Source organism: Gekko japonicus, unplaced genomic scaffold, assembly GCF_001447785.1.
Source record: "Gekko japonicus isolate JY-2015 unplaced genomic scaffold, Gekko_japonicus_V1.1 scaffold1606, whole genome shotgun sequence".
Classification (NCBI taxonomy): Eukaryota; Metazoa; Chordata; class Lepidosauria; order Squamata; family Gekkonidae; genus Gekko; species Gekko japonicus.
The window spans coordinates 131,196-143,231 of NW_015170934.1; positions in this window are offsets into that span (position 1 = coordinate 131,196).

The window sequence follows — 12,036 nt, forward strand, 5'->3', positions numbered from 1 at the left end:
AGGGAAAGGTGGTCCCTCAGGTATGTCGGACCCTGACCATATATGACAAAGGTGTTCCATAATCTGGGCAACCACAAAGACGCCCCTGTTTTGTGTGATCACCTAGCAATAGTGCCACACAGCGTAGAAGACTTTGGTGTATGGTTAGAAGCCCAGAGTTGCCAACACCTTGTTGGGAAAATACCTGGCAATTTTGGGAATGGAGTCTGGGGAGGGAGTGGTTTGGGGCGGGCTCTCAGTGGGGCATAATGCCATAGAGTCCACCCTCCAAAGCAGCCATTTTCACCAGGGGAACTGACCTCTGTCACTTGGAGATCAGTTCTAATTCCAGGATATCTCCAGGCCCCACCTGGAGGCTGGCAACCCTAGGTGGGGCTGATGCTGGGAATAAGTGATCCTCTAGGCCTGGTTCCAAAACACCTGCAGTTATAGCTTTAAAAACCAACAACTTTAATTGGACTCAGAATTAAATTGAATGCTGGTGAAGTGAAAGAGCATCATCACTAGCTTTGAGAAAGCATCAGGCAGCATTTTGCATAGGGTTGCCAAGTGTATCTTCACCGGGAGAGGGGGGCTCCTGGCCAGCGTCTTGTGCGCGCACGTGCGAACAGCGCGAGCGCGCACGTCACCCGGAAGTGACGGGAGGACGCCAGGTACGCTGGGGGTGGGGCCACAGCCATACAAGGAAAAACCATAGAGTTTTCCCTTGTATGGCCGTGGCCCCGCCCCCAGCGTGCCCGCGTCACTTCCGGGTGACACGCACGTCGGGGTGGAGTTCCCCCCGGGGCCCGATCTGGCGCCGCCGGTGAACGGGCCTCTGGGACGGGGGTTTCCCCGCCCCCCGGGGGGACTTGGGATCCCTAATTTTGCACCAGCTGAAGTATCCAAGAACTTTTTGGAAGCAAGCCCACACACTCCCGGCTACAATATTTGAGTCTGGAATCAAGTCTGGCCAGGCCAAACACCCGGGAGGCTTGCAGTTCATACGTCAGCTGGATCGAAAGCCCTCCTGGCCACAGCCACCCTCTGGAAACCGACTGGCAAAGTCAGACTCCCCGAGGTCCTCCCAAACTCTGAACCTGACTCTTCAGGCAGAGTACAACCGAGGGCTGCCAGCCTCCAGGGGCGGCCTGGAGGTCTCCAAGACTTATAATGGATCTCCAGACTGCAGATGTGATTTCTCCTGGCTGCTCTAGAGGGTGGATCCTATGGTATGATATGCCACTGAGATCTGGCTCCTCCCCAGACCCTGCCTTCCCCAGGTGCCAGATCTCCAGAAATTTCCCAGCCCAGAGTTGGAAACCCTAGACCACTCCTCCCCTCCCCCAGGACACTATGACTACCACAGTCTGAATCTTCCCAGCTGCCAGTGCATTCTGTCTGGATTATATTCCACTTTATGTATCCTTCTCCAACATGCCGGTAACACCACACCCCAAATGTCTCCCAGCAGTTTAAATTAATGAAAAGTGTAGTTACATACATGAAGTCCTTCAGCTGGCCTAATATTTACAGTTGAACTGTACTGTAGAAATAGCAGCAGCCCCTCCAAAGTATATTGATCCAGAAGTAAGTCCCCCTGAGATCAAAGGGGCTTACCCTAGGACAGTGGTGGCGAACCTATGGCACGGGTTCCAGCGGTGGCACTCAGAGCCCACTCTGTGGGCACGCGTGCCATCGCCCCAGCCAGGCCCAGACCATTGCCCCAGCCAGAGCCAGTTTGGTGTAGTGGTTAAGTGCGCGGACTCTAACCTGGGAGAACCGGGTTTGATTCCCCACTCCTCCACTTGCACCTGCTGATGTGACCTTGGGTCAGTCACAAGCTCTGGCACAGCTGTCCTTGAAAAAGAGCAGTTTGTGTCAGAGCTCTCTCAGCCCCACCCACCTCACAGGGTGTCTGTTGTGGGGAGGGGAAGGGAAGGGAGTTTGTAAGCCGCTCTGAGACTCCAAGTGAAGGGCGGGGTATAAATCCAATCTCTTCTCCTCTTCTTCTTCGTCATTAAAGTGTCGAATTCTCTGCCAAATAATTTAAAGTAAATGAAAGCATTTGGGATTGCTTTCCTTACTTTGTTTGGATCATCTTAAGTTAATGTATGAGTTGTTTTTTCTAAAGTAAAACCTCAGTATTCAGGTTAAATTGCCGTGTTGGCGCTTTGCGATAAATAAGTGGGTTTTGGGTCACAGTTTGGGTACTCGGTCTCTAAAAGGTTCACCATCACTGCCCTAGGATTGGCAATTCTGGGCAGGGAAATACCTGGAGATTTTGGGGGTGGGACCTGGGGAGGGACGTCAGCAGGGTGCAATGCCACAGAGTCCACCCTCCAAAGCAGCCATTTTCTCGAGGGGAACTGACCTCTGTCACCTGGAGATCAACTGGAATAGCAGGAGATCTCCAGGTGCCGCCTGGAGGCTCACGCAACCCCAGCTTCCCCTTGAGTAAGTGCGTTGAGGATTGCAGCCCCTTCTCTTTTTCCTCCTCAGAACAATGCTGGAGGAGAGAGTACAAGAAAGCCCAGGCAGAGAGCCAGATTACCTTTTTGACGTAATTCCTTGTGACCCAAGCAGATTTCTTCTTGGGATTGTTTTTCAGTTACCTATCATAGCAAAACGTTCTAAAATGACGGGTCACATATATTTTAAGAGCCTGCAGAACAGGATGCTGGCCCACCTCCAAGTGCTTAAGATCTTTAAACTCTGAGGTAATCCACTTAATGTTTTCCGTACTGCATGGTTAGTTTTTTCCCCCCACTGTCAAGGTTTCTACACTCACACTAGGGAATCAAATATTACAATCTCAGTTCTTGGACTTAAAAATCCCCTTTTCTATTTGCATCTCTCTCAAGTGAATCAATCCTAAATCAGTGTCTAATCATAACCATCTCTGTTTTAATACAGACGTACTCCGATGAAATCACTCCCCTTTTTTTAATTTATGTAAAACATCTATAGTCTGCTCAGGATAGCATTAGTACCCCCATATGGCAGATGGCAGTCAAAGAAGAGAAAAGAATGGATTGCCTCCTTAGGAAACAATCCATATACAAAAGAACCTCCTCAGGAAAGCTCCTCCATTAGCATGTTCATAGCCTGGGAAACTCCTACAAGATAATGACTCGGCCCTACCCCACCTTCCTGAGTAGATATAAATTACCTGCCTACCATTTTTCTTCTCACCTTGACACAGAGAGTACTCCTTCTTTCTGTGTTATACCTCTGAGGATGCCAGTCACAGCTCCTGGCGAAACGTCCAGTCCTACGATGCCAAGACCATGGCCACACAACCCGGAAAATCTACAGCAACTAATGAACTCCGGCTGTGAAAGCCTTTGACAACGTATAAAACGAGTCTTGTTTGTTGTTTGCAGACCAGGAGTCTAAACCATTGTTTCCTCCTAAGTAACCCCAATTGGCTACAGTGCCCTCATTCTGAGGTCAAAGCAAAGGAAAGTAGACTTCAGGTTTCCTGGAACAGGAAGATTTCCACCTTGGTGCTGCATGCAAGTCTGCGAGGACAGCCATTTCAGGTTGGTTCGTCTCAGAAACAAATTTCTTCAGGTCGCCTAAGACCATGAGCTGAGAATGAGGAAGTCCTTGGCTTGAATCGCATCCCTGCCATGAACTCTGCACACGGCGTTAGGCAATCCATTCTTTTCTCAGCTTCAAAGTCAGTGAGGTGTAGTGATTAAGAGCGGTGGACTCCGATCTGGCAAATCGGGTTTGATTCCCCAGTCCTCCTCCACATGAAGCCAGCTGGGTGACCTTGGGCCAGTCACAGTTCTCCCAGAACTCTCTCAGCCCCACCGACCTCACAGGAGGTCTGTTACTGGGAGAGGAAGACGATTGTAGGCCACTTTGAGACTCCTTCGGGTAGAGAAAAGCAGGGTATAAAAACAACTCTTCTTTGACTGCCATCTGCCATATGGGGGTACTAATGCTATCCTGAGCAGACTATAGTTATACCTCTGAGGATGCCAGTCACAGCTACTGGCGAAACGTCAGGTTTTACAATGCCAAGACCACAGCCACACAACCCGGAAAATCTACAGCAACTAATAAAATTCGTTTTGTTTTTAAAAGACACATGAATCCTGATGGTGGAGGTGGAGGAGGAGGAGGAGGAAGAGGAGGAGGAGGAGGAAGAGGAAGAGGAAGAGGAAGAGGAAGAAGAAGAGGAGGAGGAGGAGGAGGAGGAGGAAAAAAAGGAGGAGGAGGAGGAGGAGGAGGAGGAGGAGGAGGAGATTGGATTTATACCCCGCTCTTCACTTGGTGTCTCAGAGAGGCTTACAAACTCCTCTCCCTTCTCCTTCCCACAACAGACACCCTGTGAGGTGGGTGGGGCTGAGAGAACTCTGACAGGAACTGCTCTTTCAGGAACAGCTGTGCCAGAGCTTGTGACTCACCCAAGGTCACATCAACAGGTGCAAGTGGAGGAGTGGGGAATCAAACCCGGTTCTCCCAGATTAGAGTCCGCGCACTTAACCACTACACCAAACTGGCTAAGGAACTAGGAAGTCATCAGTCCTTCAGCATAAAGAAGATAAGGAAGGAGGAAGGGAGGGCACAGCCCCAACGATTTCAGGTGCCGTCGTGTCACAAACAAACTGTGGTTGTGCCATCTAGGGTTGCCAGCTCTGGGTTGAGAAATACCTGGAGATTTCGGGATAGAGTCGGAGGAGGTTGGGGTATGGGGAGGGGAGGGGAGGGGAGGGACCTCAGCAGGGTACGAGGCCGTAGAGCCCACCTCCCACTGAGAGCCGGTGTGGTGTGGTGGTTAAGAGTGGTTGGCTCTAATCTGGAGAACTGGGCCTGATTCCCCCACTCCTCCTCCGTCACACTCCTGCACCAATCAGAGTCAACGACTCACTTCTTCAGAAGGAAAGTTTATTGAAGCAGCATTGGCAGGGCATCTGCTTCAGGAACTGTGTTAAGACTAAAGCATAAAGCGCGGGGTGAACAGATATACATTGTTCAAAGGGGGGTCGCTGGGTGGCATAGAGCCAATGAGGGGAGGAGAGGGGCCTGCCGGAATGTAATGGTCCCACTTTCCTAGAGAAGGTGTTATGGCAGAAGCATTCAAGGCCAAAGCACATAAAACATACAGATGAGGGAACATCACTGAGGCAACCAGGAAACCTAAGGTACATTCCAAGGAGCAAACGTTTCCTCCCCCCCACCAGCAGCCTTTATGGCAGCGAGATGACATCCTCCACATGAAGCCTGCTGGGTGGCCTTGGGCCAGTCACGGCTGTCTCAGAACTCTGTCAGCCCCACCTGCCCCACAGGGTGTGGGGAGAGGACGGGAAGGCAATCGTAAGCCACTTTGAAACCCCTTAGGGTAGAGAAAAGGGGGTTTCGAAACCAGATCTTCTTCTTCCAGGTGAACTGATCTCTGTCGCCTGGAAATCAGTTGTAATAGCTGGAGGTCTCCAGCAGCCACCTGGAGGTTGGCAACGCCGGTGACATTTGGATGTGGGCCAGTCCTCGGAATGGAAGATGGGTACAGAGAATTCAGCGAGACACGGGAAGGGAGGGAGATCCTCTTCGCTGCTGGCTTCCCTACAGGTGGCTTCTCTTCAGAAATTACCAATAATTACCGCCTCTCGTCCCGCTCATCCATTTCCCCTCTTTATCTTGTCCTTCTTTCTCGAGCGGCAGACAAAGCAAACAATTGTCCCTCTACCCAGCCTTTTCAATGCACAGGGGATTTTGAGAGACGTTAATTTCCCCCCCTGGTTCTTCCCTAATTGTCATCTGGTTACTGAGAGCTGTTTTTCAAGACACATTAAACGGTGGCTCTGAGAAGAGCTTTTCTGTGGGAACCGCTTCCTAAGAGGCAGCTTGGCTGCATTTATTGCAATTTCATTTGAACCGGTCAGGTTCTTCTTTTGTGGAAAAGGCATCTATTATCTGTATCTATCTTTTACCAGTTACTGGAACCGTTTGAATAATCATATAACTAAGTTGGCATTCAAGGGATTCTTTGGTGTGTGTGTGTTTTGTTGGGTATTGAGGTCTGATTATAAAAGTAGCACGGATTTTCAGCGGCATCTCACCCAAACAGAATAAATAACCAATGCTCTTTGTCTGTGCCTGGTGGTACATTTTTATCATCCTTGCTTAACAGAAGAACTTATTTATCAATTTTCTACATTTATCCTCCATCTCTCTTGCCAGCGGGGACTTGAAAAGTGCTGGATTCACCGCACGGAGGACTCGGACTACGACATGCGTTCAGATGCGTTTATTGTACTTCACAACAAGACAAGGAAAAACGGCCCTGCAAGGCCAACTATATACACTCCACCCGGCACACCTCTGTCCCCATTAGGAAGTTTGAATTTCCCGCCAAGGATGCTATTGGTGGACTCTAGGTGGACTAGGATCCTAGGTCCCCTTTGTGTTTGGGGACCAAGCTCCTGCTTAGCCACAGACCCCTGGTACACATACATAACAGGATTGAAAGCAGATTACACCATTTTCCTCTTTCCCATTCTATTATTACAACAGCCCTGTAGGTTGGTTAGCCTGAGACTGGCCCACAGTCGCCCAGCGAGCTTCATTTGTGGCACGGGACTCCAAACCTGAGGCTCCCCTCCCCAAACCCCGCCTTCCTCATCCTCCACCACCACCACCCAAATCTAGGTATTTCCCAGTCCATAGCCGGCAGCCCTGTTCCTCCAGCTCCTTCCTTGCAACAATTCGGCTCTTTCTGCCTTAATCCCAGGAGCAGGACGCATGTAGCTAAAGAAGCCGCTGCAGCTTTCTTTGCTTGTAGACGGAGGTGTTCTGGGGACCGCACTAGGCAGGTCCAACCCAAAGTTTTTTGGCGATCTATTCCCCCCACACACACACACACAAACGTAGCCCAGGAGTTTGGAGCCGCTGCACACCAAATCCGCACGGAAGTGGGCAGTCAAGGAGATGCCACCGCCCTGTGAGCTGGGTGGGTGTGGAGCCCAGCCAGGGGCAGATTAACCATGAAGCAGACTAAGCACGTGCTTAGGGCACCAGGGCCAAAGGGGGCACCACAAAGTTGGGGAAGGGGTGAAAAGCTTAGTTTGTACAGTATATTGTGTTATCCTATGAATAAATTTTCGTATTGCTGCAACCTGCGTTGTATATCTGGTCAGACAGGTCAACCACTAAAATGGACTGGGTCAGTGTGGAAAGGAGGGGGGCACCAAGATGGGTCAGTGCTTAGGGCACCAGTGAGCCTTCCTCCGCCCCTGAGCCCAGCAGTGGCACAGCTGGCAGCCACCTGCTTTTCCTGCCTCCCTCCTTCATGGGGGTGGGGCGAGGCAAGCAGGCCGGTGCCACCACCATTCGTACCATGCAAACCGATAACAGTGCTGGGGCTGGAAGGACCACTTGGGGCTGCCACGTGCCACTTGTGGTGCTCCTGATGCCCCCTGCCCTCTTGGGCTTTCGGCAATTGCCAAGGTGTGCCCAAGGGGGTGGGCCAGCTCTGACCCCAGGCAGAGGCTGCCTGTGTCCCTCGAGCTCTCAGGGGACCATTGTATAGGGTTATTTATTGATTATCTCCGAGCAGTGTGTGTGGCTCTCCTGGCCTTCATTTTATCTTCACAGCTGTGCTGTCAGGTAGGTCGGCTGAAGATCACAGCAAAAGGGGGTTTAAGCCATGCTGTTTTCCTAACTTTGAAACAGCACCGGTGTAGGGTTGCCAACTCCAGTCTGGGAAATTCCTGGAGATTGGAGAGTGGTGCTTGTGAAGGGTGTGTGTGTGTGTGTGTGAAATTGCAGAGAGATTTTACCTAGAAACTATGGTATACCATAGAATCTTTCCTCTGAAGTTGCCATTTTTTCCAGGAGTGCTGATCTCTGTAAACTGGAGATCAGTTATGATTAGGGTTAGCAACCTCCAGGTGGTGGCTGGAGAATTCCTGGGATTGCAATTGATCAGCAGGCAACAGAGATCAGTTCACCTGGAGGAAATGGGCTCTTTGGAAGGTGGAATCTATAGCGTCAGGGCTATTTTGGGGCAGGAACGCACAGGAACGGAGTTCCGGCTGGCTCCTGAGTTGGCCACGCCCAGCAGGAACTCATTAGCATAATAGGCCACACCCAACAGCAGGAACTCATTAGCATAATAGGCCACACCCAACAGCAGGAACTCATTAGCATAATAGGCCACACCCAACAGCAGGAACTCATTAGCATAATAGGCCACACCCAACAGCAGGAACTCATTAGCATAATAGGCCACACCCAACAGCAGGAACTCATTAGCATAATAGGCCACACCCAACAGCAGGAACTCATTAGGATTGGCTACATTAGGGGGTGTGTGGCCTAACATGCAAAGGAGTTCCTGCTACAAAAAAAGCCCTGTATAACGTTATACTCCATTGATGTCCCTCCCCTCCCCAAACATCACCCTCCTCGGACTGACTCCCCCAAATCTCGAGGTATTTCCCAACCCGGAGCTGGCAACCCGAGTTGCAATTCTGGGAGGACTTCTGGCCCCCATCTGACATGGGCGACCCCAGCCCCAGGACTCCACTCTTTGCCCCACTGAGATAAACACACAGACCTACATCTCTGTACTCAGTCAAAAGCAGCCCACCCCCCATCACTGCATTTTTAAAAAATCTGGGCGCTCCAGTCACTGAGCCCCACTTCTCATGCGGTTCGGCCCTTAGGAAAGAGCAGCTGGCCAAACATGAATAGGTGATCGGGTTGCCAACCTCCAGGTGGGACCTAGAGATCTCCTGGAATCACAAATGAACTTCAGACTGCAGAGATTACTTCCCCCAAATAAAGAGGTTGAGAACATAAGAACATAAGAGACGCCAATGTTGGATCAGGCCAAAAGCCCATCCAGTCCAACACTCTGTATCACACAGTGGCCAGAAATACCAGGTGCCATCAGGAGGTCCACCAGTGGGGCCGGGACATTAGAAGCCCTCCCACTGTTGACCCCCCCAAGCACCAAGATGACAGAGCATCACTTGCCCCAGAGTCCCTATCTATACCTTGTGGCTAATAGCTACTGATGAACCTCTGCTTTGGAGGGAGGAGTTTATGACATTATTCCTCACTAATTTGCTTACAGTGTCCTCATTCTGAGGCCAGAACAAAGGACAGTCAACTGAAGGTATCCTGGAACAGGAAGATTTCTACCTTGGTACTGCACGCAAGAGAGAAGTCTGCGAGGACAGCCATTCCAGGTTGGTTCGTCTCAAAAACAAATTTCTTCAGGTCACCTAAGAACACCGTGTAGCACAGTGGCTAAGGGACTGAGCTAAGAATGAGGAAGTCCTTGGTTTGAATCTCATCCCCGCCATGAACTCTTCACACGGCAATCCATTCTTTTCTTCAAGGCCAGTGTGGCATAGTGGTTAAGAGTGCGGACTCTAATCTGGAAGAACGGAGTTTGATTCCCCAGTCCTCCCCCACATGCAGCTGCTGGTGTGACCTTGGGTCAGTCACAAGTTCTCTCAAGGGCAGTCCTCAAGAGAGCTCTCTGCCCCCACCTTCCTCACAGGCAGTGTTCCCTCTAAACTGAGTTAGTGTGAGCCAGCTCACAGTTTTTTAGCCTCCTTCTCACACATTTTTGTCTTAGCTCAGGAAGGATGGCTCCAGAGCAAACTCATTTATGCAGTAGTAGCCAAATCGCTCGCTCACAACTTTAATGCCAGTCGCTCACAAAGTAGAATTTTTGCTCAGAAGACTCCACAGCTTCGAGGGGGCATTGGTTGTGGGGAGGGGAAGGGAAAGGAGTTTGTGAGCTGCTCTGAGACTCCTTTGGGTAATGAAGGGCGGGGTATAAATCCGCCTCCTCCTCTTCTTCTTCAGTCCCCACTCTCTCCAGACTCCACTCCCAATTCTCTAGCCATTTTCTAACCTGGAGTTGGTAACCCTAAACTGCACCAGCTGATTGCTGCCCATTTGGTAGCTGTAAAAAGATGCTAAATTTCCATCTGGCCGAGGGACTTTCGCCGCCCGTCATTCTGCACGTCAGCTGAATCTGAGCGGCAACTTTTAATTAGACTTTCCTTTCCCTCCGCCTTTCTTCTTGATCCTCAAGCGTGCACTGCGGGGCCAGACTTCTGTTGTCTCTCTCTCTTTTTAATTTAACCGCAAGAAAGATCCCAAAGCAATTAAAGCTGAATCGAATCGCCTGCATCGGTACAAGAGGTACTAGTGAATCATTGACAGGGACTTCAGGGTAGGCCGAACGGACTGTGCTCCGACGTCACTGGGAGCAGCTGGGAAACCCAGTGAGCTGGAACTGAAAGAGTCCTTCCCATCCCAACTGCAACATGGTGAAAGGATAGTGGATACTTGGAAGGAAGTCGTACGGGGGCTGGTAAAAAAAAATATCATCCTTCCGAGAAAGGATCTAATGGTCAACATCCTCATCAGTTCAACTTTCACCTGTGTTGATTCTAGAATTACAATCGACTTTTATTGAGTTCAACAGGTATATCAATTACTTCCAGCCTCCTTCCCTGAGTCTCAACTTGAACTTCCTTGATAATATAAATCAATTTTTTTGTTCAGTCGCACAGTCGGGTCCGACTCTTCGCAACCCCATGGACCAGATCACACCAGGCCCTCCTGTCTTCCGCCGTCCTCTGAAGTTGGCTCAATTTCATGTTTGTTGCATCGATGACACTGTCTAACCATCTCATCCTTTGCCGTCCCCGTCTTCTTTGACCTTCAGTCTTTCCCAGCATCAGGGTCTTCTCCAGGGAGTGCTCCCTTCTCATTGGGTGGCCAAAGTATTTGAGCTTCAGTTTCATTATCTGACCTTCCAGGGAACAGTCAATTTACCATAGAACAATAACGGAAACTAGTTCTAATAATACATGGCTCGAAGAGCCCCAGACTGAGCTTGTGGGAGCTCCAAAGCCAAAGCAGGGCCAGTCAGGAAGGATAAGTACTTGGATGGGAGACCACCAAGGAAGGCCAGGGTTGCTAAGCAGAGGAAAACAACAGCAAACCACCTCTGCACATCCCTTACCTTGAAAGCCCCATAAATTGGTTGCAGCTTGACGGCACCTGATTATTATTAACAGGGCTTTTTTTGTAGAAAAAGCCCAGCAGGAACTCATTAGCATAATAGGCCACACCCAACAGCAGAAACTCATTAGCGTTTTAGGCCACACCCATGACAATACAGCTCATTAGCATATTAGGCCACACACCCCATGTTACCAGAAGTGTGGTCATCCAGCCACACCCACCTTTTGCTTCTTATTCTGTTGACCTTGTTTGTGGTCAAAACCCAGGGCTTTTTTGTAGCAGGGACTCCTTTGCATGTTAGGCCACACACCCCTAATGTAGCCAATCCTAATGAGTTCCTGCTGTTGGATGTGGCCTATTATGCTAATGAGTTCCTGCTGGGTGTGGCCAACTCGAGAGCCAGCCAGAACTCCGTTCCTGTGCGTTCCTGCCCAAAAATAGCCCTGATTATTAAATATATTGAACTTGGAGATCTTCACAGCTCCCTTGGAGAGCTATTGCTGATAACAGGCACTTTCCTCTGGAGCAAGAGATCTTCCCCAACTCACAGAATTGATGCTCCTGGGTCAAGGGAAGGCTTTTCATACTGGGCCAAAGGAAGGCTGGGGCGGGGGGAGCGCCACTCCATTAGCAGAATGAATTCACTGGCTCAAAGCCAGGGTTATTCATTTCATATATTTTATACCCGTCTTTTCGTCCCAGAAACTCGTGGTTTTATACACTGTATGCTTCCCCGCTTCTTGTTAGGGTTGCCAGGTCTGGGTTGGAAAACACCTGGAGACTTTGGGGGTGGATCCAGGAGAAGGCAGGGTTTGGGGAGGGGAGGGGCCTCAGCAGGGTACAATGCCGTAGAGTCCACCCTTCAAAGCGGCCATTTCCTCCAGGGGAGCTGATCTCTGTCAGCTGGAGATCAGTGGTAAAAGCGGAAGATCCCCAGACCCCACCTGGAGGCTGTGGAAACTCGAGCTGCAGTGTTAGAAGAGTCAAACGACAAATATATACACTGCAAAAACCTTATTTATAAGTTAAAGTGTTCTATATGTTCCA